The sequence below is a fragment of the Lepus europaeus genome, chromosome 11 (assembly GCF_033115175.1).
Source record: "Lepus europaeus isolate LE1 chromosome 11, mLepTim1.pri, whole genome shotgun sequence".
NCBI lineage: Eukaryota > Metazoa > Chordata > Mammalia > Lagomorpha > Leporidae > Lepus > Lepus europaeus.
Window position 1 is genome coordinate 76,511,251 of NC_084837.1, and position 23,429 is coordinate 76,534,679.

Genomic DNA, 23,429 nt, shown 5'->3' on the forward strand with positions numbered 1-23,429 from the left:
GTCACATTGAATGTTAATGGCTTGAACTGTCCAGTTAAAAGACACCGATTGGCTGATTGGGTTAGGAACAAAACCCATCTTTTTGCTGCTTACAAGAAACTCATCTTTCCAACAATGAGGCATACAGACTGAAAATGAAAGGCTGGAAAAAGATATACCATGCCAACAGAAATGAAAAAAGAGCGGGCGTAGCCATCTTAATATCGGACAACATAAACTTTACCACAAAAACTGTTAGGAGAGACAAAAAGGGGCACTATTTAATGATTAAGGGATCCATTCAACAGGAAGATATAATGATTATCAATGTATATGCACCTAATAAAAGGGCACCAGCTTATTTAAAAGACTTGTTAAGGGACTTAAAGGGAGACTTAGACCCCAATACAATAGTACTGGGGGACTTCAATACTCCACTCTCAGAGATAGACAGATCAACAGGACAGAAGATCAACAAGGAGACAGTAGATTTAAATGACACTATAGCCCAAATGGATCTAACAGATATCTACAGAACTTTTCATCCTACATCTAAAGACTTTACATTCTTCTCAGCAGTACATGGAACCCTCTCTAGGATTGACCACATGCTAGGCCATAAAGCAAGTCTCAGCAAATTCAAAAGAATTAGAATCATACCAGGCAGCTTCTCAGATCATAAAGGAATGAAGTTGGAAATTAGCAACTCGGGAATCCCTAGAGCACGTGCAAACACATGGAGATTGAACAACATGCTCCTGAATGAACAATGGGTCATAGAAGAAATTAAAAGAGAAATCAAAAATTTTCTGGAAGTAAATGAGGATAACAGCACAACATACCAAAACCTATGGGATACAACAAAAGCAGTGTTAAGAGGAAAGTTTACATCAATAGGTGCCTACATCAAGAAATTGGAAAGGCACCAAATAGATGAGCTTTCAAGTCATCTCAAGGATCTAGAAAATCTGCAGAAAACCAAACCCAAACCCAGTAGGAGAAGAGAAATAATTAAAATCAAAGAAGAAATCAACAGGATTGAATCCAAAAAAACATTACAAAAAATCAGCCAAACGAGGAGCTGGTTTTTTGAAAAAATAAACAAAATTGACACCCCATTGGCCCAATGAACTAAAAAAAGAAGAGAAAAGACCCAAATCAATAGGATCAGAGATGAAAAGGGAAACGTAACAACAGACACCACAGAAATAAAAAGAATCAACAGAAATTACTACAAGGACTTGTATGCCAGCAAACAGGGAAATCTATCAGAAATGGACAGATTCTTGGACACATACAACCTACCTAAATTGAGCCAGGAAGACATAGAAAACCTAAACAGACCCATAACAGAGACAGAAATTGAAACAGTAATAAAGGCCCTCCCAACAAAGAAAAGCCCAGGGCCAGATGGATTCACTGCTGAGTTCTACCAGACATTTAGAGAAGAATTAACTCCAATTCTTCTCAAACTATTCAGAGCAATCGAAAAAGAGGGAATCCTCCCAAATTCTTTCTATGAAGCCACCATCACCTTAATTCCTAAGCCAGAAAAAGATGCAGCATTGAAAGAGAATTACAGACCAATATCTCTGATGAACATAGATGCACAAATACTCAATAAAATTCTGGCCAATAGAATGCAAAAACACATCAGAAAGATCATCCACCCAGACCAAGTGGGATTTATCCCTGGTATGCAGGGATGGTTCAACGTTTGCAAAACAATCAATGTAATACACTACATTAACAGACTGCAGAAGAAAAACCATATGATTCTCTCAATAGACGCAGAGAAAGCATTTGATAAAATACAACACCCTTTTATGATGAAAACTCTAAGAAAGCTGGGTATCGAAGGAACATTCCTCAATACAATCAAAGCAATATATGAAAAACCCACAGCCAACATCCTATTGAATGGGGAAAAGTTGGAAGCATTTCCACTGAAATCTGGTACCAGACAGGGATGCCCACTCTCACCACTGCTATTCAATATAGTTCTGGAAGTTTTGGCCAGAGGTATTAGGCAAGAAAAAGAAATTAAAGGGATACAAATCAGGAAGGAAGAACTCAAACTATCCCTCTTTGCAGATGATATGATTCTTTATTTAGGGGACCCAAAGAACTCTACTAAGAGACTGCTGGAACTCATCGAAGAGTTTGGCAAAGTAGCAGGATATAAAATCAATGCACAAAAATCAACAGCCTTTGTATACACAGGCAATGCCACAGCTGAGGAAGAACTTCTAAGATCAATCCCATCCACAATAGCTACAAAAATAATCAAATACCTTGGAATAAACTTAACCAAAGACGTTAAAGATCTCTACGATGAAAACTACAAAACATTACAGAAAGAAATAGAAGAGGATACCAAAAAATGGAGGAATCTTCCATGCTCATGGATTGGAAGAATCAATATCATCAAAATGTCCATTCTCCCAAAAGCAATTTATACATTCAATGCAATACCAATCAAGATACCAAAGACATTCTTCTCAGATCTGGAAAGAATGATGCTGAAATTCATATGGAGACACAGAAGACCTCGAATAGCCAAAGCAATCTTGTACAACAAAAACAAAGCCGGAGGCATCACAATACCTGATTTCAGGACATACTACAGGGCAGTTGTTATCAAAACAGCATGGTACTGGTACAGAAACAGATGGATAGACCAATGGAACAGAATAGAAACACCAGAAATCAATCCAAACATCTACAGCCAACTTATATTTGACCAAAGATCCAAATCCAATCCCTGGAATAAGGACAGTCTATTCAATAAATGGTGCTGGGAAAATTGGATTTCTACGTGCAGAAGCTTGAAGCAAGACCCATACCTATCACCTTACACAAAAATTCACTCAACATGGATTAAAGACTTAAATCTACGACCTGAAACCATCAAATTATTAGAGAGCATTGGAGAAACCCTGCAAGATATAGGCACAGGCAAAGACTTCTTGGAAAATACTCCAGCAGCACAGGCAGTCAAAACCAAAATTAACATTTGGGATTGCATCAAATTGAGAAGTTTCTGTACTTCAAAAGAAACAGTCAGGAAAGTGAAGAGGCAACCGACAGAATGGGAAAAAATATTTGCAAACTATACTACAGATAAAGGGTTGATAACCAGAATCTACAAAGAAATCAAGAAAACCCACAACAACAAAACAAACAACCCACTTAAGAGATGGGCCAAGGACCTCAATAGACATTTTTCGAAAGAAGAAATCCAAATGGCCAACAGACACATGAAAAAATGTTCAAGATCACTAGCAATCAGAGAAATGCAAATCAAAACCACAATGAGGTTTCACCTCACCCCGGTGAGAATGGCTCACATTCAGAAATCTACCAACAACAGATGCTGGAGAGGATGTGGGGAAAAAGGGACACTAACCCACTGTTGGTGGGAATGCAAACTGGTTAAGCCACTATGGAAGTCAGTCTGGAGATTCCTCAGAAACCTGAACATAACCCTACCATACAACCCAGCCATCCCACTCCTTGGAATTTACCCAAAGGAAATTAATTTGGCAAATAAAAAAGCCATCTGCACATTAATGTTTATTGCAGCTCAATTCACAATAGCTAAGACCTGGAACCAACCCAAATGCCCATCAACAGTAGACTGGATAAAGAAATTATGGGACATGTACTCCATAGAATACTATACAGCAGTAAGAAACAATGAAACCCAGTCATTTGCAACAAGATGGAGCAATCTGGAAAACATCATGTTGAGTGAATTAAGCCAGTCCCAAAGAGACAAATATCATTTGTTTTCCCTGATCGGCGACAACTGAGCACCAAAGGGGAAACCTGTTGAAGTGAAATGGACACTATAAGAAACAATGACCTGATCAGCTCTTGTCCTGACTCTAGATGTACAATGTAATACTTTATCCTTTTTAGTATTTGTTGTTGTTGTTGTTCTTGTTGTTGTTCTAGTACTAGTGGTTGAACTCTGTAATTAATACACGATTACTCTTAGGTGTTTAAATTTTAACTGAAAGGTGATCCCTGTTAAATTTCAGAGTGGAAAAAGAGAGGGAGGAGATGTACAATTTGGGACATGCACAATCAGACTTGCCGCAAATGGTGGAGTTAAAAATGTGCCAGGGGATTCCAATACAATCCCATCAAGGTGGCATGTACCAATGCCATCTCACTAGTCCAAGTGATCAATTTCAGTTCACATTCGATGGCTCCGATAGGTCTAAGAGTCAAAGGGATCACACAAACAAGACAAGTGTCTGCTAATACTAACTGATAGAATCAAAAAGGGAAAGAAAGATCCAACATGGGACGTGGGTACACAGCAGACTCATAGAATGGCAGGCATCCTAAACAACACTCTGGCCTCAGAATCAACCCTTAAGGCTTTTGGATCTGGCTGAAGAGCCCATGAGAGTATTGTAGGCATGGAAAGCCAAGAAACCATGGAAAAGAAAAAAAGAAGAAGACCTAAATGAAAGATCTCTGTGAGTGAGATCCCAGTGGAAAGAGCAGGGCCATCAAAGAAGGAGGTACCTTTCTCCGAAGGGAGGAGAGAACTTCCACTTTGACTATGACCCTATCAGAATAAGATCAAAATCAGCGAACTCTAAAGGCTTCCATAGCCCTGGCAACTCATGACTAGAGCCTAGGGAGATTACTAACGCCATGAACAGGAGTGTCAAATTGTTAAGTCAGCAACAGGAGTCACTGTGTACTTACATCCCATGTGGGATCTGTCCCTAATGTGTTGTCTAATGTGCAGTGATGCTATAACTAGTACTGAAACAGTATTTTTACACTTTGTGTTTCTGTGTGGGTACAAACTGATGTGATCTTTACTAATTATATACTGAATCGATCTTCTGTATATAAAGATAATTGAAAATAAAAAAAAAAACCTGGTGTTAAATTGGAAATGGCATAGAAAATTAATTTTTAAAAAATATTATGTAGGGTCTCTGTCATTAATGTGCTGTACACTGTTATTTAATGCTATAACTAGTACTCCAACAGTATTTTTTTCACTTTGTGTTACTATATGGGGGCAAACTGTTGAAATCATTACCTAATATATACTAAACTGATCTTTTGTATATAAAGAGAATTGAAAATGAATCATGATGTGATTGGAAGGGGAGAGGGAGCGGGAAAGGGGAGGGTTGTGGGTGGGAGGGAAGTTTTGGGAGGGGGAAGCCATTGTAACCCATAAGCTGTACTTTGGAAATTTATATTCATTAAATAAAAGTTTAATAAAAAAAGAAAGAAATTTGCCATGGGGAGTTTTGGTGGAAGAATGGCCAGGTAGAGGAATTTTTATTAATTTTAATAAATTTATTAATTTTTATAAATTGTATATTAATGGCAGATCCTAATATAGAATGACCTGAGTATTTTTATTTTTTAAAAGATTTATTTATTTGAAAGGCAGAGTTAGAGAGGGAGAGAGAGAGATCTTCCATCTGCTGGTTTGCTCCTCAGATGGCTGTAACATCTGGGTTGAGGCCAAGAGCTTCTCCTGGGTATCCCACATGGATGCAGGGGCCCAAGAACCTAAACCATCCTCTGGTATGTCCCCAGGTGTGTTATCAGGGAGCTGGATGGGAAGTAGAGCAGCTGAGACTTGAACAAGTGCTCATATGGGATGCTGGCATCATAAGCAGTGGATTACTAAGCTATGCCACAATACCAGCCCCTGAACTTAGTGTTTTTTTAAAGATTTATTTTATTTATTTGAAAGACAGAGTTACACAGAGAGGGAGAGAGAGAGAGAGGTCTTTCATCCTCTGGTTCATTACCCAGATGGCCACAATGGCCAGAGCTGAACTGATCCAAAGCCAGGAGCCAGGAGCTTCTTCTGGGTCTCCCACATGAGTACAGGGGCCCAAGGACTTGGGCCATCTTTTGCTTTCCCAGGCCATAGCAGAGAGCTGGATCAGAAGAGGAACAGCTGGGATTAGAACCAGCACCCATATGGGATGCCAGCACTTCAGGCCAGGGCTTTAACCCGCTGCACCACAGCGCCAGCCCTGAACTTAGTATTTTTTTAAAGATTTGTTTGAAATACAGAGCAACAGAGAAGAGGGAGAGACACGGAGAGATATCTTCCATTTACTGGTTCATTCCACAAATGGCTGCCATAGCCAGAGCTGGGCTAGGCTGAAGGGAAGCCAGAAACTCCATCCAGGTCTCCCACAGGGGTAGCAGGGACTCAAGTACTTATGTCATTATCTGTTGCTTTCCTAGATGCACTAGCAGGAAGCTGGGTTTTAAGTGGAGCAGCTGGGACACAACCTGGCACTGTACCTCAATATGAGATGCCAATTTCACAAGCAGCAGTTGGACCTCCTGCACCACAATGCTTTTCCAATTTAATCTTGTTTGTAACTGATACATAATAATTGTAGGAGTTGTACATATTTATAGGGCACAATGTGCTGTTTTGCTAGATATGTGCATTGTGTTATGATCAGGGTATATAGTATATCCATCATGTCATCATTTCTCTGGTGATAAAATGAAAAACCCTCTGTTCTAGGTATTGAGAAACATAATCAGATATACGTATATATTGTTATTTGTAGCCACCCAGGGTACATTAAAATGGCAGAACTTATTTCTCCTATCTTATTTTGTATCCACTGTCCCTTCCCTTCCCATCTCCCCTTGTAGGTTTGAGAAACTGAAAGCCAGCATGGCTGCAGCTGGTACATGATGGGGATGCATAGGAGGAGGAGGGATTTGACAGGTAGTCTCAGGATGATCTTAGTAGTAAGAAACTGAAAATCTTGATAAATTTGGATTATAGAATAAGGCAGTTTTATCTCACACGGGGTCTTTGGAGACAGGATATTACATGGTTGGTTGACTAACTAGTTCAGAGACAAGAGATGGTGCAGGTTTTTTCCATCTCTTTGCTATGCCATTTTCTGACAGTTTCAATCTTGGACTCAAGTTGGTTGCAACTGGTTTAGGTGTTACATTCAAGCTCAGTACTTGCAGAAGAGAGTGATCTGTGTTTTCTCGATGGGATGGGAAAGTCATTCCAGAACAACCCCTCCAACTTCCTCTCATACCTCATTGGCTGTATTTGGATCTCCTTTCCATTCCTAGTAAAATATTGATAAGAATGGGGGTACCATGTTTGTTTTTGCACAGTCATTCTCAAGGTGTGGTCTTTGGAATCAGAATTACTGAAAACCCATTACAAATGCAAGACCTAAGAAATTGAATACTCTAGGAATAGAGTCTAATCTTCAATATTTTTATAAGCTCTCTAGATGATTCTGATGTAGACTCAAGTTTTTGTCTTTGAAGTTTATATTGAAGCTAGGAACAAGGTGTAAGTTTGTAAGATCTATTGACAGCACTGTGCTGCAGTGGGTAAAGCTGCTGCGTGCAGTTCTGGCATCCCGTAAGGGCACTGGTTCTTGTCCTGGCTGCTCCACTTCCAATCCAGCTCTCTGCTATAGCCTGAGAAAGCAGTAGAAGATGGCCCAAGTCCTTGGGCCCCTGCACCCACGTGGGAGACCTGGAAGAAGCTCCTGGCTTCGGATCAACGCAGCTCCAGCGTTTTCGGCCATTTGGGGAGTGAACCAGAGAATGGAAGACCTCTCTCTCTCTCTCTCTGCCTTTCCTTCCCTCTGTGTAAATCTTTCAAATAAATAAATATTTAAAAGAAAAAGATCTATTGACAACTATGGCAGTTCTAAGTTTGAGAAAATCTCATCGGATTTGCTGAGGTGAAGAGAGGCTGGAGGAGCTCAGACCGATTTTGCTATGCCTTTGGTGGGGCGGGGAGAGGAGAGAGGAAAATAGATTCATATTTATACTTGGAGCATTAAAGCAGCAAATAGCTCCAGTAAGTGTGTGGTGTGAATCAGAAGCCACTTGGGATATGAGTAAGATTGATTCATTCTCCCATTTCAAGTACTACAATGGTCCAGTGTCTTTTCAGGAAGTCTATAATTTCCCCATAAAGTTCATCTTTATTGTTAAACAAATTAAAAATAGACATAACATTTAGACATTTTATATTTACAGAAAAATTTAACAGATAGTATGAAGAGTCCCTACATACCAGTCCCTCAGCTCCCCTATTAATATTTCACATTAGTGCTACATCTGTAGTAATAAATCAATATATTGTTACTAATTAAAGCACAGAGTTGACTTAGATTTTCTTATTATTACCTAATGTCCTCTTTCTGTTCCACAGTTCCACCCAGGATCCCAGTTAAATTGGGTTATGACCTCTTCTTATGACCATGTGATGTTTTCTCATTTTGATGATTTTTAAAATTCTAAGGGGTACTAGTCAAGAATTAAAAGGGCATTTTTTAAAGATTTATTCATTTATTTGAAAGAGTTACACAAAGAGAATGAGAAGCAGACAGAGACAGAGACAGAGACAGAGAGTGAGTCTTCCATCCCATGGTTCACTTCCCATTTGGCCGCAATGGCGGAGCTGCCCAATCCAAAGCCAGGAACAAGGATCAATCTAGAGAAAACTGACAATGCCTTAGCATAAAACGATGGCAGTGGAAATAGTGAGAGATTGTTGGATTGGTTTGAAATGTATTTCAGAGGTGAAACTTCAAGTATGGCTGATGGGTTGATGGCTGGCTTTGGGGAGTAGTACAGGGAAATAAGGGAGCGAAGGTGGTAAGTTGATTATAATGACAAAGGGTAGCAGAATCAAGGAGTCAAGAGCAATAGCCAAATGAGGTAGAGAAGCTTGGAGAAGTTCGTGTTCTGGGTTTGATAACCAAGAGTTGTGTTTTGGGCACGTTAATTTTGAGCTGCCTACTACACATGCAGCAAAACACATTAAGAAGACAACTAACAATTAACAGGTTTGGACTTTTGAGAGGTGTAAATAAGGAAACAGTACAAAGATGGTGTGCAGAGTCATGTGACTACATAATGGTGCCTTCGGGAGAGAAAAAATGCCAGGTAGGCAAGTGGGTGAAAAATATCACTCAGAAGTCTGGCAGAGGAGGGAAGAGCCATGAGAGGAAACTTTGAAGGAGCAAATGATGTAGAAAATATGAAATCTGGGGTCATATAAGGGGAGATAAAAACATGTTTTGGGGAGGAGGCGATAGCATTGAAGAATGCTGCGGGGAGATTGAGGAAGATTAAAGCTGAGAATTTTCCTTACTTGGGCAAGAAGAAAGTAGCAGGTAATTCTGACAAGAGTTATTTAAGTGGAGTGGTGAAGATGAAAGCTGGTTTTCAGTGGTTTCAAAGACATTAGATGGGGAAGAAATAGAGCGATCATCAGAACTCTGTAGATTAACTGTATTGTAAGTGCTGTTCCAAAAAAAAAGGAAAGTCAATTTAAGGTGACTGATGTAGGTTCAAGGAATATTTTTTTAAAACATGAAATATTTGAACATGTTTATGTATAAGTGGGAGTGATTCAGTTAGCAGAGACAAAATAATATAGCAAATAAATTGTTGTTGTTTAGCAGAGAACCAAGGAACTTTAGTATAATGTGGTTATATTTTGATGGAGAAAGAAGAAAAGGAAAAGTTCCGAATAGTGAGTGGTTCTAGAAACCAGGGAATAAGTGCAGTTTGCCAAAGACAGACTTCAAACTAAACTGAATTTAGGACTTGGGCTTGTTACAAATCTGCCTCTTCAATGTCTATCTTAAGTTTGGATGGACATCTTTTCTGTAAGTGTTAGAAGCCTAGGGGATATACAAGAGTTGTTGAAGAGACAGAGAAAAAGTGCAAATTAAATTTAGTTAAATTGAAAACTATTCTGGCTAATGAATTTATCAAGGGAGCCAGCAGGAGTTAACTACAACAAGATAGCATAAGCAGTATAAACAAGAAAAGAGATCTATCTGAAAAATCAACTGACAGGCGTAATTGGCTTCTGTAGAAGAGATAACTTGGATCAAACTGAAAGACAGGAAGATAGAGGAAGGTTAATTGGAAATGGCTATATATAGGTTGTATCTCTTGCATTCTATACTCTCTAAAGGTACAGACTATGTTATGCTTATGTAGGCGAGAATTGTATCTGAAAAAAAAAAAAAGCACATTCTGGTGATTTGTAAGAAATGCAGTGACAGTATCACCTTTGAAGAATTGTGCTGTGACCTTCTAGGGCAGGACTGAGCTGGCTGGGGTTGACAACTTAGCCTGAGGGAGGAGAGAGCACAGGGCAATTAGGAGGATGCCACAGCCCATGTGCCATATCACATCACTGAAGACAGTCCTCTCCCTTTCCCAGTTCCTCAGTTCCACCCCATCTGCTCACGAATACGGGGCTTTCTTCCATGACATGGGAGAAGGTAACCATTTTAGAGGAGGAGTTGAGGCAGATGATGAAGATTTTGAGATTCAGGGTTGGAAGCCCACGTTTGAATCTCAGCTTTCTCATTATTTATCTTTTAAAAGGCCATGATATTAGCTGTCATATAGGAATCATGACAGTATTCCTATCGCATGGGATCAATGGGAGGATTAAATCTGATGAGATCTGGGCTTATATTGTCTTAGTCCATTTTCTATTGCTATCAAAGACTGAGTAGTTTATAAAGAATAGAGGCTTATTTGGCTGATGGTGCTGGAGGCTGGAAGCCCAGGACCATGACACTGGCACCTGCTTGCTTCTACTGAGAGCCATCTTGCTGCCTCATAACATGGCAGAGGCTAGCACATGGCAAGACAGAGCGACTGCGCTAGATCAGCTCACTCCTCCTCCACAGACACAGAGAGGGAGAGACAGGGAGAAAGGTCTTCTTCCAGCTGCTGGTTCACTCCCCAAATGGCTGCAATGGCCAGAGCTGGGCTGATCTGAAGCCAGGAGCCAGGATCTTCCTCTGAGTCTGCCACACAGGTGCAGGGGCCCAAGTACTTGGGTCATCTCTCACTGCTTTCCCAGCCCATAGCCGAGAGCTGCATTGGAAGAGGAGCAGCCAGGACAAGACCTAGTGCCCATTTGGGATGCTTGCACTGAGGCAGAGGCTCAGCCCACCATGCTACTGCACCAACCCCTCTTCTTTTTATAAAACCACTAACATTATTGTGGAGGGGAGGGGCCCCTGCCTCATGACCTTATCTAACACAAATTACTTACCACAGGCCCCTCTAAATGTCATTAATGTATGGATTTGTGGATCAAATTTCCAACACATGAAGTTTGGTGGATGAATTGAAATCATAGTATATACTTAAAAATAATTATTTAATTGAAATGCAGAGTTACAAAGAGAGAAACACAAACACACATGGGGAGAGAAACAAAGAGACAGAGCAAGTGCACATGCTATCTTCCATTCCCTGCTTCACTCCCCGAAATGGCTGCAAAAGCCAGGCTGGGCCAGGCCAAGGCCAGGAGCCAGGAACTCCATCCTAGTCTCCCTCAAGGTCAGGTAGGAGTTCAAGTACTTAGACCATCATCTTCTGTCATCCCAGGTACATTCTGATCCCAGGGAACTGGATCAGAAGTAGAGCAGCTGGGACTTGTACACTTGAACCAGCATTCTGATATGAGGTGCCTTAAGGTGCTGTTCCATAGCACCGGCCCCCATAGCATCGACTCTTAAAGAAAATATTCCCTACCCCACGTGGAAGAGGAATCGAGTATCATTTGACCACCCATAATGTCAAAGATATATTTGATCACCTGTAGTAATTTATGTACATTATAAAACATTATTTTCATAACTTTTTGAGTTGGCTGGTTTCCATTTTTTTGGATGTGGGAACTGGAATTTATCAATATTAAAGTTCACCCAAGTCTGTTCAGCCACTGAGTTGAAGGGAAGATATAGAGGCAGCTGACCTAGCAGTTAAGATGCTGGGTAGGATGCTCACTTCCCCTATCACACTGCCTGGGTTTAATATCCTATTCCACTTCTAACTGCAGCTTCCTACTAATGCAAACCCTAGGAGGTCGAGGCGATGGCTCAGTTAATTGTGTTTCTGCTACCCATGTGGGACACCCGGTTTGAGTTTCTGGCTCTGGGCTTCTGCTTAGTCCAACCCCAGCTGTTGTGGGAATTTGGGAAGTGAACCAATGGATAGTAGTGTATTTGTTGTCACTCTGTCTCTGTCACTCAATTAAATAGAAATCAGAAACAAAACTCCAGTCTGTCTGATTAAAAACTGTACTATTTCCTTTACATGATGTTTTGGTTAACCCAACTGAGCTTTTGATTGAGATCACAAATAACTATGAATATAAAGCCAACATAATTATGATTTGTATTTATTTCAGCATACTCTTAACTTAGGAAATGTTCACTGCACTTCCCCCTGTTTATTTCAGAAGTGATTTTCAACTTCAACCACAGATTGCAATCGTTTGAGCAAATTAACAAACAGCTGCCTGAGTCCAACCCAGATTGTGAATAGTCGTGTGAGGCTTGAACATGGAGATTTTTGAAGCTCCAGGATTATTCTAATGTGAATACAAGACAGGATCATTGTGCTAAAGGAAGCTTCCTTTCCACAGTCTTCCCAAGTGGCAGAGGTTGTTTTGAGTTATGTTGTTCACATTCTACAGCATGGATTGAATTAAGAACACTCAACTTCTAGAATAGTTAAAAGCTCCATGAAAAGCTTTTGTATAGAATATAAGGCAGATTAATCAAATCCTTTTTCTGAAATTTAATTCTGAAGTTACAAGAAAAGAGGCCTTTAAGATAGTAGTTCCCAAACTTTTTTTTTTTAATAAATTGGAAGATTATAAAACTTCCGATGGCCTGTGTCACTTCCTACATAAAATAAGAAAGTCTGAAATGAGAAACCGGCACTGGTGTTTTTTAAAGACTGTAGGCAATTACAAAGTGCATTAAAGTTTAGGAACCAGTGCAATAAGCAGTCAAGTTTAAGGCTAATGGCACTGATGCAGAGTAGTGTTTGCAAAATTTCAATGTTGATTGTGAACCAGTCAGTCGGAGATGGACCCAAGGAGCTGATTTTCTGATAAGCTCCAGGTGATGCTGATGATGTGAGTCCACACACCTTGTTTTGAATAGCAGGGATAGAGTCTAAGAAATCTCTAGAGGCACAAGCCAGAATGAGAGAGATATCATGAAGTGAACAACACTAAAAGGTGTAGAATAGAGATAGAGCAAGGGCAGGCTGGTTTGGTTTGTTTTTGTTTTGTTTGTTTGTTTTTGTTTTTTTCATTTTTCTGTTTGAAAGAGTTAGAGAAAGATTGATTCATCAAAAATCTATTTACTGGTTCACTCTCCAGATAGCTACGACACTGGGACTGGGTTGGGCTGAAGCCAGGAGCTTCTTCTGAGTGTCCCACATGGGTGAAGGGCCCCAAGCACTTAGGCCATCCTCTGCTGCTTTCCCAGGTACATTAGCAGGGAGCTGGATGGGAAGTGGAGCAGTCGACACATGAACTATTGCCCATATGGGATGCCAGCACTGCAGGTGTTGGCTTTGCCCTCCACACCATAAGGCTGGACCCATGGCTAGATTTTATGGAGAGGAGAATTGAATGGATATTTCTTGGGTTCTTCTGATAGAGTAGCCTGACAGTTAAGGTCCCTGAATTCCTGGTGTTGAAATTCCAGGTGTTTCCTTGAATATAGAAAGACTTTTCAGTTCATGTTATTCTTTAGAATTCAGTTGGGATCTCCTAAGTTCCTAGGTACGTGTGTTCTTATGTTAAACCCTCATTAACTGAGCAAGCTGCATCAGACATTATTGGTTACTCAATGATTTCTCTCTTTCCTCCTCCAAATTCAGTACGGCTATTATGCTAGCTATCTATTGCTTCCTAACAAATAATCCTAAGATTTATTGACTCCAAACATTTATAATCATGCCTTTTCTGTGGACAGGAGGTTAGGAGGAGCCAAATTGAGAGGTTTCAGCTCGGGATCTCTCAGAAGCTTGCAGTCAGCATGACGGGAAGGGATGTAGTCATCTAATGACTTGACTGGAGCTGCAGAATCTGCTACTCCGAGGCCTTGCTCCGTGTTGGGTGGAGGGATCAGTTCTTTGTCACAGGGCTCTCTGAGTGTCCTTACAATATTACCATTAGTTTTCATCAGACTAAGGGACTCAAGAGATACATCAAACAACTGAAAGCTGCAATGCCCTTTGGAGACTCATTTTAGTCATACATCATCACTTTCCCTCTCTTCATCAGAAGTGAGCCACTAAGTGAAGCCTACATTCAATAAAAGAGGCATCAAGCTTCACCCTTAGAAAGGAGTGTCCAAGAATTTGTGGACATAGTTCAGTGACCATAGGTATTTAGGTTTTGGTTTTTTTTTTTTTTTGAAAAATGTATTTATCTGAAAGGCAGAGTAAGAGACAGAAAGAGAGAATGTCATAGAGATCTTCCATACCTGGTGCACTCCCCCAATAGCCGCGGCATCCAGGACTGGGTCAGGCTGAAGTCAGGAGCTTCTTCCAGGTCCCCCACATGGGTGCTGGGGCCGGAGTACTTGGGCCATCTTCCACTGCCTTCCCAGGTGCATTAGCAGGGAGCTGGATTGCACGTGGAGCTCCTGGAACTCACACTGGTGCCCATATGGGTCAAGCAGTAGCTTGACCAGCAAGACAACAGAGCTGGCCCCAGGTGTTTAGCCTTCTGCGTTGCTGGGCGCTTTAGGGAAGACTGATTACATTCTCAGCAGGTGGATTCCCATTGGTTGAAATTAGTTGTTCTTAAAAGGCATCATCATCACCTGGGAGCCAAGTATACAAATAGTTGGGTCCTACTCCAGAATTAGTGAATAAGAAACCCTTGAGCTTGCTGAGCTCTGGAAGGCTCTCCCAGTGATTACAGCACACACTCGCATTTGAAAACCATTAGCTCCCCATCAGTCTTGAGAGTTCAGTTGCCTTTGCCAGCTTGAAATCCAGTTCTGCTGAGTGAGCTGTGAGTAGAGATCTGTTGTGGGTTTCTGAGAAAGGTTTCATTGCTATAAAGAAGCACTTGTGTGGCTGCTTGGGCGTATGACATTGAAGTGATAACAAACCATCTTGCCTGAGGTTGAAGGCATCAGAGCATGGGTGACAGAGCTCTCTGGTACCTGGATTTCTCTTTATGCAAGATTATCCATCCTCGGATTTGTGATTGGGTGAGCTGCTGAATTTTCTTATTGTGTATGTTAATTTGAGGCAGTGTTTTCTGTTGCTTGCAGCAGACATAGTCCAAATTGGAAAATGAGTACTTATAACCAAAAGTGTCTAGCTCAGTTGTGTCTAGTCTTGTCTGCACTTTGAGTTCTGTGAGAAGCTTTGAAAAAATAATCAACGCTAGGCTCACGTTCAGAGAGTCTGCTTTAAGAAGCCCCAATATGGAGAACAGGCATTAGATTTTTTTCAATAGGTGATTCTAGGGCATGTAGTATTAGGAACCATTGGTCAATACAATTGCTGTCTGTTTTGTCAATGTATTAAGAACAGAGTTTCCTCTAATAGTACCCTCAAACTATCCTAGACAGAAACTAAAACAGGTGGGTAGTATCCTTATAAGAAATGAGATGAGTTTTATTTTTTAAGGGTTGATACTAAAAGTAACAATTACTTGTTTAGTATGCATATGTTTATAAATTTATAAGCTAAATGACAGTGGTTTAGCCTGAAGTTCAATAGTTCTAGTTTTTTCTCTCATCCATGCACTCTTGGTTGTTACATGGACACATCTGATAGAAGCAATTTCTGTTAGCTTCTTGAAGGAAAGAAGAAAGAAAATTAGTGATGAAGATGGGATGGAAATAAACTCAGAGGACACTTGTGGAGAGTAGTGATGACAGTAGCTACAAGAGTATCATTATCAATCTTTGAACCTGAGGTCTATTCTTTGCCTTGCAAACACCTCTAAAACCTTGAAATGTGCTGTGAGGTTTGAAAATCCTTATGTGAGCCTGAGAACCACATACCATATGGAATAAGTTTAATCCTGAGAGCTTTGTTTAAACACTGTGTAGATTGTGCACTGTACAAGTGACCCAACTCAGGGTTGCTGAGGAGTTAAAATCCAGCGGGTGCTCTACTTGCTATATGGGAGTTTTTGGTAATTCATAGCTAGACACCACATGTCCTAGTGGAGCCTCCATTTTGTCTTTTATTTGGATAGTTTAATGATCCTTGGCTGTAAAGTATCAACTCCAGTGGGGTGAAAGGGCTCATTCTCTCTTTCCCTCTCCCTCTCTCCCTCTCTCCTTGTACTTAGCACAGTGCTGGGTCATACATCTGGTCCCTAATAAGCATTTTTAAAAGGGTGAATTATAAATATTTGCCACAAGATTTGGGCAGGTTAAAATTTATAGAAGTACAACTTTTTGACAAATGGAGTATAAACTTGGTGAATTGTTAGGATCTGTCTTTCTTAGAACTTCTACTTTGATTATGGCCTTGTCTAAGTACGGTCAGAGTTTGTGAAGTCAAGAGGCTTCCACAGCCTTGGCAGCTCATGACAAGAGCCTCGGGTGATTACTGACATCATAAATAAGAGTGTCAATTGTTAAATCAACAACAGGAGTCATTGTGCACTTACTCCCCATGTAGGATCTCTGTCCTTAATGTGTTGTACTATGCAAATTAACGGTAAAACTAATACTCAAACAGTACTTTATACTTTGCATATCTGTGTGACTGCAAACTGTTGAAATCTTTACTTAGTATATACCAAGTTGATCTTCTGTATACAAAGATAATTTAAGATGAATCTTGATGAAGAATGGGATGGGAGAGGGAGTGGGAGATGGGATGGTTGTGGGTGAGAGGGAGGTTATGGGGGGAAAGCCACTATAATCCAAAAGTTGTACTTTCAAAATTTATATTTATTAAATAAAAGTTTAAAAATAAATAAGATAGTATTCTGTTCAGGATGATATGTGTGGAGGATAACCACTCTGCTCACTATTACTGCCTTATCACTTATGCATTGATTTAAAGACAGAATTATCAATTACAAATATTTAAACTAATTTTGTCATGTATAAGTCACTCTGTCTTGACTGATTCCTATAAAGATACCTAAACAAGTTGTTTTTGGTCAATGGAATTTGTTGTGCTTGTCCTTTATTAGCTATTAATTAATATTTTTCCTTATCTACTTGACTGTTAAATAATTTTTTTTTTGACAGGCAGAGTTAGACAGTGAGACAGAGAGAAAGGTCTTCCTTCCGTTGATTCATCCCCCAAATGACCGCTAAGGCCAGCGTGCTGCGGCCGGCGCGCCATGCCAATCCAAAGCCAAGAGCCAGGTGCATCCTCCACTGCACTCCCGGGCCACAGCAGAGAGCTGGACTGGAAGAGGAGAAACTGGGACAAAATCCGGCACCCCGACCAGGACTAACACCTGGGGTGCCAGCGACACAGGCAGAGGATTAGCCTAGTGAGCCGTGGCGCCAGCCAACTGTTAAATAAATTCTTAAGAAAAATAAAAAGATCATTTTTAAATATTAGGCTTATTTAAGAATTAGAGTATTATAAATGTGTATTCACTAATTTTTATAAAGCACTTATGTATGAAACTCCATGTTTGGCACCATAGAGAAAAATAAAAATGAACACAGTTCCTACACATTATGTCAGCTGCAGAACAATAATAAAGGTATTAAAGCAGTGTTACTTGGGCAGAATATGATAAACCTATCACCAGATTTCACCAAGTTTTGTTGGCTGACACAGCTGGAAAACAAAAAGGAAATAAATACTAGATGCAAGAGAAAAAACTCATTAGAAAAGAGGAAGCAGTAAATTTCACCATCAAAAATATACACAAGAAAAAACATATATTTGGTTTTTTTTAACTTTTATTTAATGAATATAAATTTCCAGTGTACAGCTTATGGATTACAATGGCTTCCCCCTCCCATAACTTATATTTGAAAATGAATGGCTACTGCAAAGCATTTAAGAAAATGGCAAGAACAGAGGAGTGAATGGTTGCAAAATTGTACAACAGACCATGTACCAGATTGGAAAAATGTGTGATTTATGAAACCTTGATGTAGATGACAAACTTCACAGGGATAAGTTGCACAAGTGATATGAGACCAGCAATCAAGACATCTCACTTCATCAATTCCTATGTGAGAAACCTCAGGCTCTCTTTTCCCAAAACATGTTTCTCCCTGAAAAAATGGAAAATTAACTGGGAGAAAATTGCTTCTCTAACAGTAAATTACATATTAGTTGAATATAAAAAACCTAGGGGAAAAATAACCATATAATACTGGATTTTGAAAAAAAAAAAAAAAAGAGGTGGGGGGAGTTGACCCAATCAAGAATATGTACATCCTGAGAAGGCAAATTCTAAAACATTTAAAAGAAAGGCAAGATTGATTCCATACTATGATGTTCATAAAGGAAAATGACTCAAAAAATATTTTTTAAAATCATTTTAATCACACAGCATTCAATGTTGATTAGAAGATAGGCAATATATTCAAGTAAGCATTGAATGGGATTTTTTAATGAAAAGTAAGTAGTAGAGAAGATTTTGTAGAGACTGTTGTAGATACACAGGAGGTTCAGGAGGTTCTCTAGTGAGCTCAGAAATTTTTTAAATGTACAGAAGTTGAAAATAAGTTACAGAATCAAGTATAAATAAGAAGTCTCATTAGAAAAAGTAGTACATTTTCCTAAAGCCTTATATTAAACCGAAGGTTGACTAAAAATTGGAAGGAACAAAGGGACGAAGAATAAAAGTAAAAAGAAAGTCACATAATGAAATATTTTAATTATCAAAGGGAAAAAATATGGAATAATAAGATCAGCTAATATACATAGGCAAGAAAACAGGAGAGACACAGAAGTGGGTGGCTTTCTGTGAAACTAGCTCACCACCCCTGCCCCTGCCCCTGCCCCTGCCCCTGCCCCTGCCCCTGCCCCTGCCCCTGCCCCTATTCCTTGTTGTTCCTTGAGTTTCAGTTTCCTTCTCCATTCTACAGAGCTCTTTATCCCAGGGTACATGATTTGGATCTGCATGTGGGAGATGCACACACTTGGTCCACCTCTTTCCTCTGCCTGTTCTGTAGGTAGATTCTTCCCTTACCATTCTAGCTCCTATGGTTCTGTTCAGCCTTCTTAGGGTCCTCTGGTTCTGGAGTTTTTAGATACATAAAGACAAATACAAACTTTAAAAACAGCTTAATTGTCTCTGATGAAAACAAGGGAGGATATTTTCCTCTCCTTTTTCTGAGTGCTGCCAGAGAACACTGGACTTGCAAATATTTTCTCATCCCTTTATAATGTATGTGAATCCTTTTTGTAGACCAGATTGCTCTTTGGTCAGCTAGCCTCTTGTCCACTTTATGACCCAGGAAGATCTTTCTTGAGAAATAGCCACACTATATCCCAGTTTCCACTGATGGGCAGGAGCCTAACTTAACATGTGTGGGCTCCTTGCTCCAAGTTGCCCAACTACCTCCCATCATCACAAGATGAGAAGTTTGTTTCTTCTCCAATTAAAGTTAATTAGCTGGCACAGATGAACATTGCTATTACTAGGTAAAGACTGTATGATTTATGTGCAACAAATGATGTTGAAAAGTCCTTTTACTTGAGGACCAGTTGTTGTTTACTTTGAAAACCCGTTAATAATGGGTTTTATCTGCCTGGCTATATAAAACAATGACTTTTCTTTCTGTACTTGCAATTTCTTTGGGGACCGCCTGTGATATATATAACAATTTAGTTTAATGCTTATTCAATAATAAAAGTGTTTTCTTTCTCTACCTTTGAATAGAAGACTTCTGTGGTTGAGAAAAGTTTTCGTTGCTCATGTTTCTTCAACAGGTGCCAACTGTCTTTTCCTGCTGACTCATTGAAAATTAATACCTTCAAACATACCTTGTGGCAGGATGCATAAGACAAGTGTATGCCTATAGGGAAAAGGCAAACACTTTGTTTGGAAGTGCTGCTTTATCAGATCTCAGCACCTGACATTTTCAATGCAGTATTTGTTATTGTTAGAATAAAATTTTTTAGAATGGTAGTTTTTTAGTTTGATTCCAAGTAAGTAAAGGTCAGAATTGATCTTCAGTTGAGTTTCCGCCTTGAGAAAAAGATTGCAGTCATTTGAATTGTGTTGGAAGGACATCCAGAAATTTTTCCAAATGGAAAAAACAGCACTTTGGTTAGATACTTTCATTGCTATAGCTGAATACTAAACATTTGCAATCTACATAACAAAATAGTCATTCTGTTCTACTGAAATCATCATCTTTCTCTGACCAAACATTTCATTAAAGGTCATTGAAACCATGGAAACCATTTGGCAACCTATTTTCTCCCACCAGCTACCACACATTGATAATAATTGGCTTTTAACAGATATTTACCAGTAATAGTCATGTGTCTCCCCAAGGCACAGAGACTAACAGTCATATTGGAGAATGCCAGGCATTATTCTGATACATTCACAGCAGCAAAACAAAGGTAGCAAGATGCTAACAGACACACAGGCAATCTTAGTAAGAGTTTTGGAGGGCTAAGTTCTCAGTGGTCAGTAACCAATGTTTTAGGAATACAGAGAGCTCAACAAAATTGTCAGATATGTCACAAAATAGTTAAGGCGAAGCGTGTATACAACCCTAAGGTTCATGCCATGAGCCAGCTTTAATTGGAAGTGATGACTTTGTTTTTTTTTTTAAATTAAACTTTTATTTAATGAATATAAATTTCCAAAGTACTGCTTATGGGTTACAATGGCTTCCCCCTCTCAAAACTTCCCTCCCACCCGCAACCCTCCCCTTTCCCACTCCCTCTCCCCTTCCAATCACATCATGATTCATTTTCAATTCTCTTTATATACAGAAGATCAGTTTAGTATATATTAGGTAAAGATTTCAACAGTTTGCCCCCATATAGCAACACAAAGTGAAAAAAATACTGTTGGAGTACTAGTTATAGCATTAAATAACAGTGTACAGCACATTAAAGACAGAGATCCTACATAATTTTTTTTTAAATTAATTAATTTTCTATGCCATTTCCAATTTAACACCAGGTTTTTTTTTTTCATTTCCAATTATCTTTATATACAGAAGATCGATTCAGTATAAAATTAGTAAAGATCACATCAGTTTGTACCCATGCAGAAACACAAAGTGTAAAAATACTGTTTCAGTACTAGTTATAGCATCACTGCACATTAGATAACACATCAAGGACAGATCCCACATGGGATGTAAGTACACAGTGACTCCTGTTGCTGACTTAACAATTTGACACTCCTGTTCATGGCGTCAGTAATCTCCCTAGGCTCTAGTCATGAGTTGCCAGGGCTATGGAAGCCTTTAGAGTTCGCTGACTTTGATCTTATTCCGATAGGGTCATAGTCAAAGTGGAAGTTCTCTCCTCCCTTCAGAGAAAGGTACTTCCTTCTTTGATGGCCTTTTTAGTATTTGTTGTTGTTGTTGTTCTTGTTGTTCTAGTACTAGTGGTTGAACTCTGTAATTAACACACAATTATTCTTAGGTGTTTAAATTTTAACTGAAAAGTGATCCCTGTTAAATATAAGAGTGAGAATAAGAGAGGGAGGAGATGTACAATTTGGGACATGCACAATCTGACTTGCCGCAAATGGTGGAGTTAGAAATGTACCAGGGGATTCCAATATAATCCCATCAAGGTGGCATGTACCAATGCCATCTCACTAGTCCAAGTGATTAATTTCAGTTCACAACCGATGGCTCTGATAGGTCTAAGAATCAAAGGGATCACACAAACAAGACAAGTGTATGCTAATACTAACTGATAGAATCAAAAAGGGAGAGAAGGATCCAACATGGGAAATGGGATACACAGCAGACTCATAGAATGGCAGGCATCCTAAACAACACTCTGGCCTCAGAATCAGCCCTTAAGGCATTCGGATCTGGCTCAAGAGCCCATGAGAGTATTGTAGGCATGGAAAGCCAAGATACCATGGAAAAGAAAAAAAAGAAGACCTAAATGAAAGATCTCTGTGAGTGAGATCCCAGTGGAAAGAACGGGGCCATCAAAGAAGGAAGTGATGACTTTGAATGCAGTCTTGAGGATTACTCTGAGTTGTGTCTCATGAGCCCAGGAGTACAATGGAAGCTCATGGGTCAGGTACTTACTACCCTTCATATAATCTTTTTGTACTTTATGGCTTGGTCAGACCACTGACAAAATGTAGGTTCTCTGGTCTATACCAGATAGCCAAGAAATGACATGAACTAGTTAGATGGAATATTCTGACCCATACCATAGCATGAAAAATGGTAAATTTTGATCACAAGAACCCAATTCATCCAAAGCCATAATTTGCAGATGGGGAAGGAGACATCTGTTTAACATGTTCCAAGTTTAGGTGTTGGTTTTGAAGAAAAAAGAACGATATAATTAAACTAACAACTAAGAAAGAAAAAGAAAAAGAAACAAAAAGAATATTCCATGATAACCAGTGATCTTCAGGAATATTTTGGAAAGAGTCATACCTCTCCGTGCCACTTCATTGGTTTTTAGTTTTTTCTTGAAACCTCAACTCCTTAAATAAATTCAATTCTAGACCTGGAAAGTATCTGTGAAACCATAGAATAGTATTCCTTCAATTTCCATAAATACAAGTTACATGAGATCCAGAAAAATACATTGTTTAAGGTTACGTGTTTACTCAATGACAGATCTTAGGACCAGAAAAATTCAGTTCTATTTTCATTTCGCTATTCTGTGAGAATAACTCCATAGCCTTGCTCACTAAATCTGGAATCCTTTCCTCAGCCAAACCCTCACCCTAGGGAAGGGCCTCACTAGGACCATGCACTTGGACTTGTAGAATTGTCTTAGATGGACAGATCTGAGCTTAAGTGTGTACCTAGCTGAATCAAGGGCTTCTTTGATGGTTATAAGAAGAATTAGGTACCTACGACCCCATCTCCATTACTTGCCCCTACAAAGGTGCTCTTTGTAGATACCCAAGTCCCATAATGAAATTGGAATAGGCTTCCACACCTTCCATGTAACACCAAACCCACAAATCGTAGGTACTTCCCCAAGACAACTCCCCATTCCTTAAGGACTTTAGTTTACCAGATTCTCAACTATAATCTCTGATGAGCCCTTATCTATTCCTGGATGCTCCTAAACACTGTGATCTGTTATGAATCATTTTCTTCTTACTTAATGAGGCTGACCAAATTAAACATTCATGACATGGCACACTAGTTTTAAGTAAAAAGCTATGGAATGGAGGGAGCCAGCACTGTGGCACAGTGGGTCAAGTTACCACCTATGACACCAGCATCCCACATGGGTGCCAGTTCATGACCTAGCTGCTGCTCCACTTCCAACCCAGCTTCCTGCTAATGACCTAGGAAAAGCAGTGGAAGATGGCCCAAGTGCTTGGGCCCTGCCAACCAGGTGGGAGACCCAGATGAAGCCCCTCCTAGCTCCTCCTTCTTCCTGGTCCAGCCCTGGCCATTATGGCCATCTGGAGAGCAAATCAGCAGATGGAAGCTCACTCT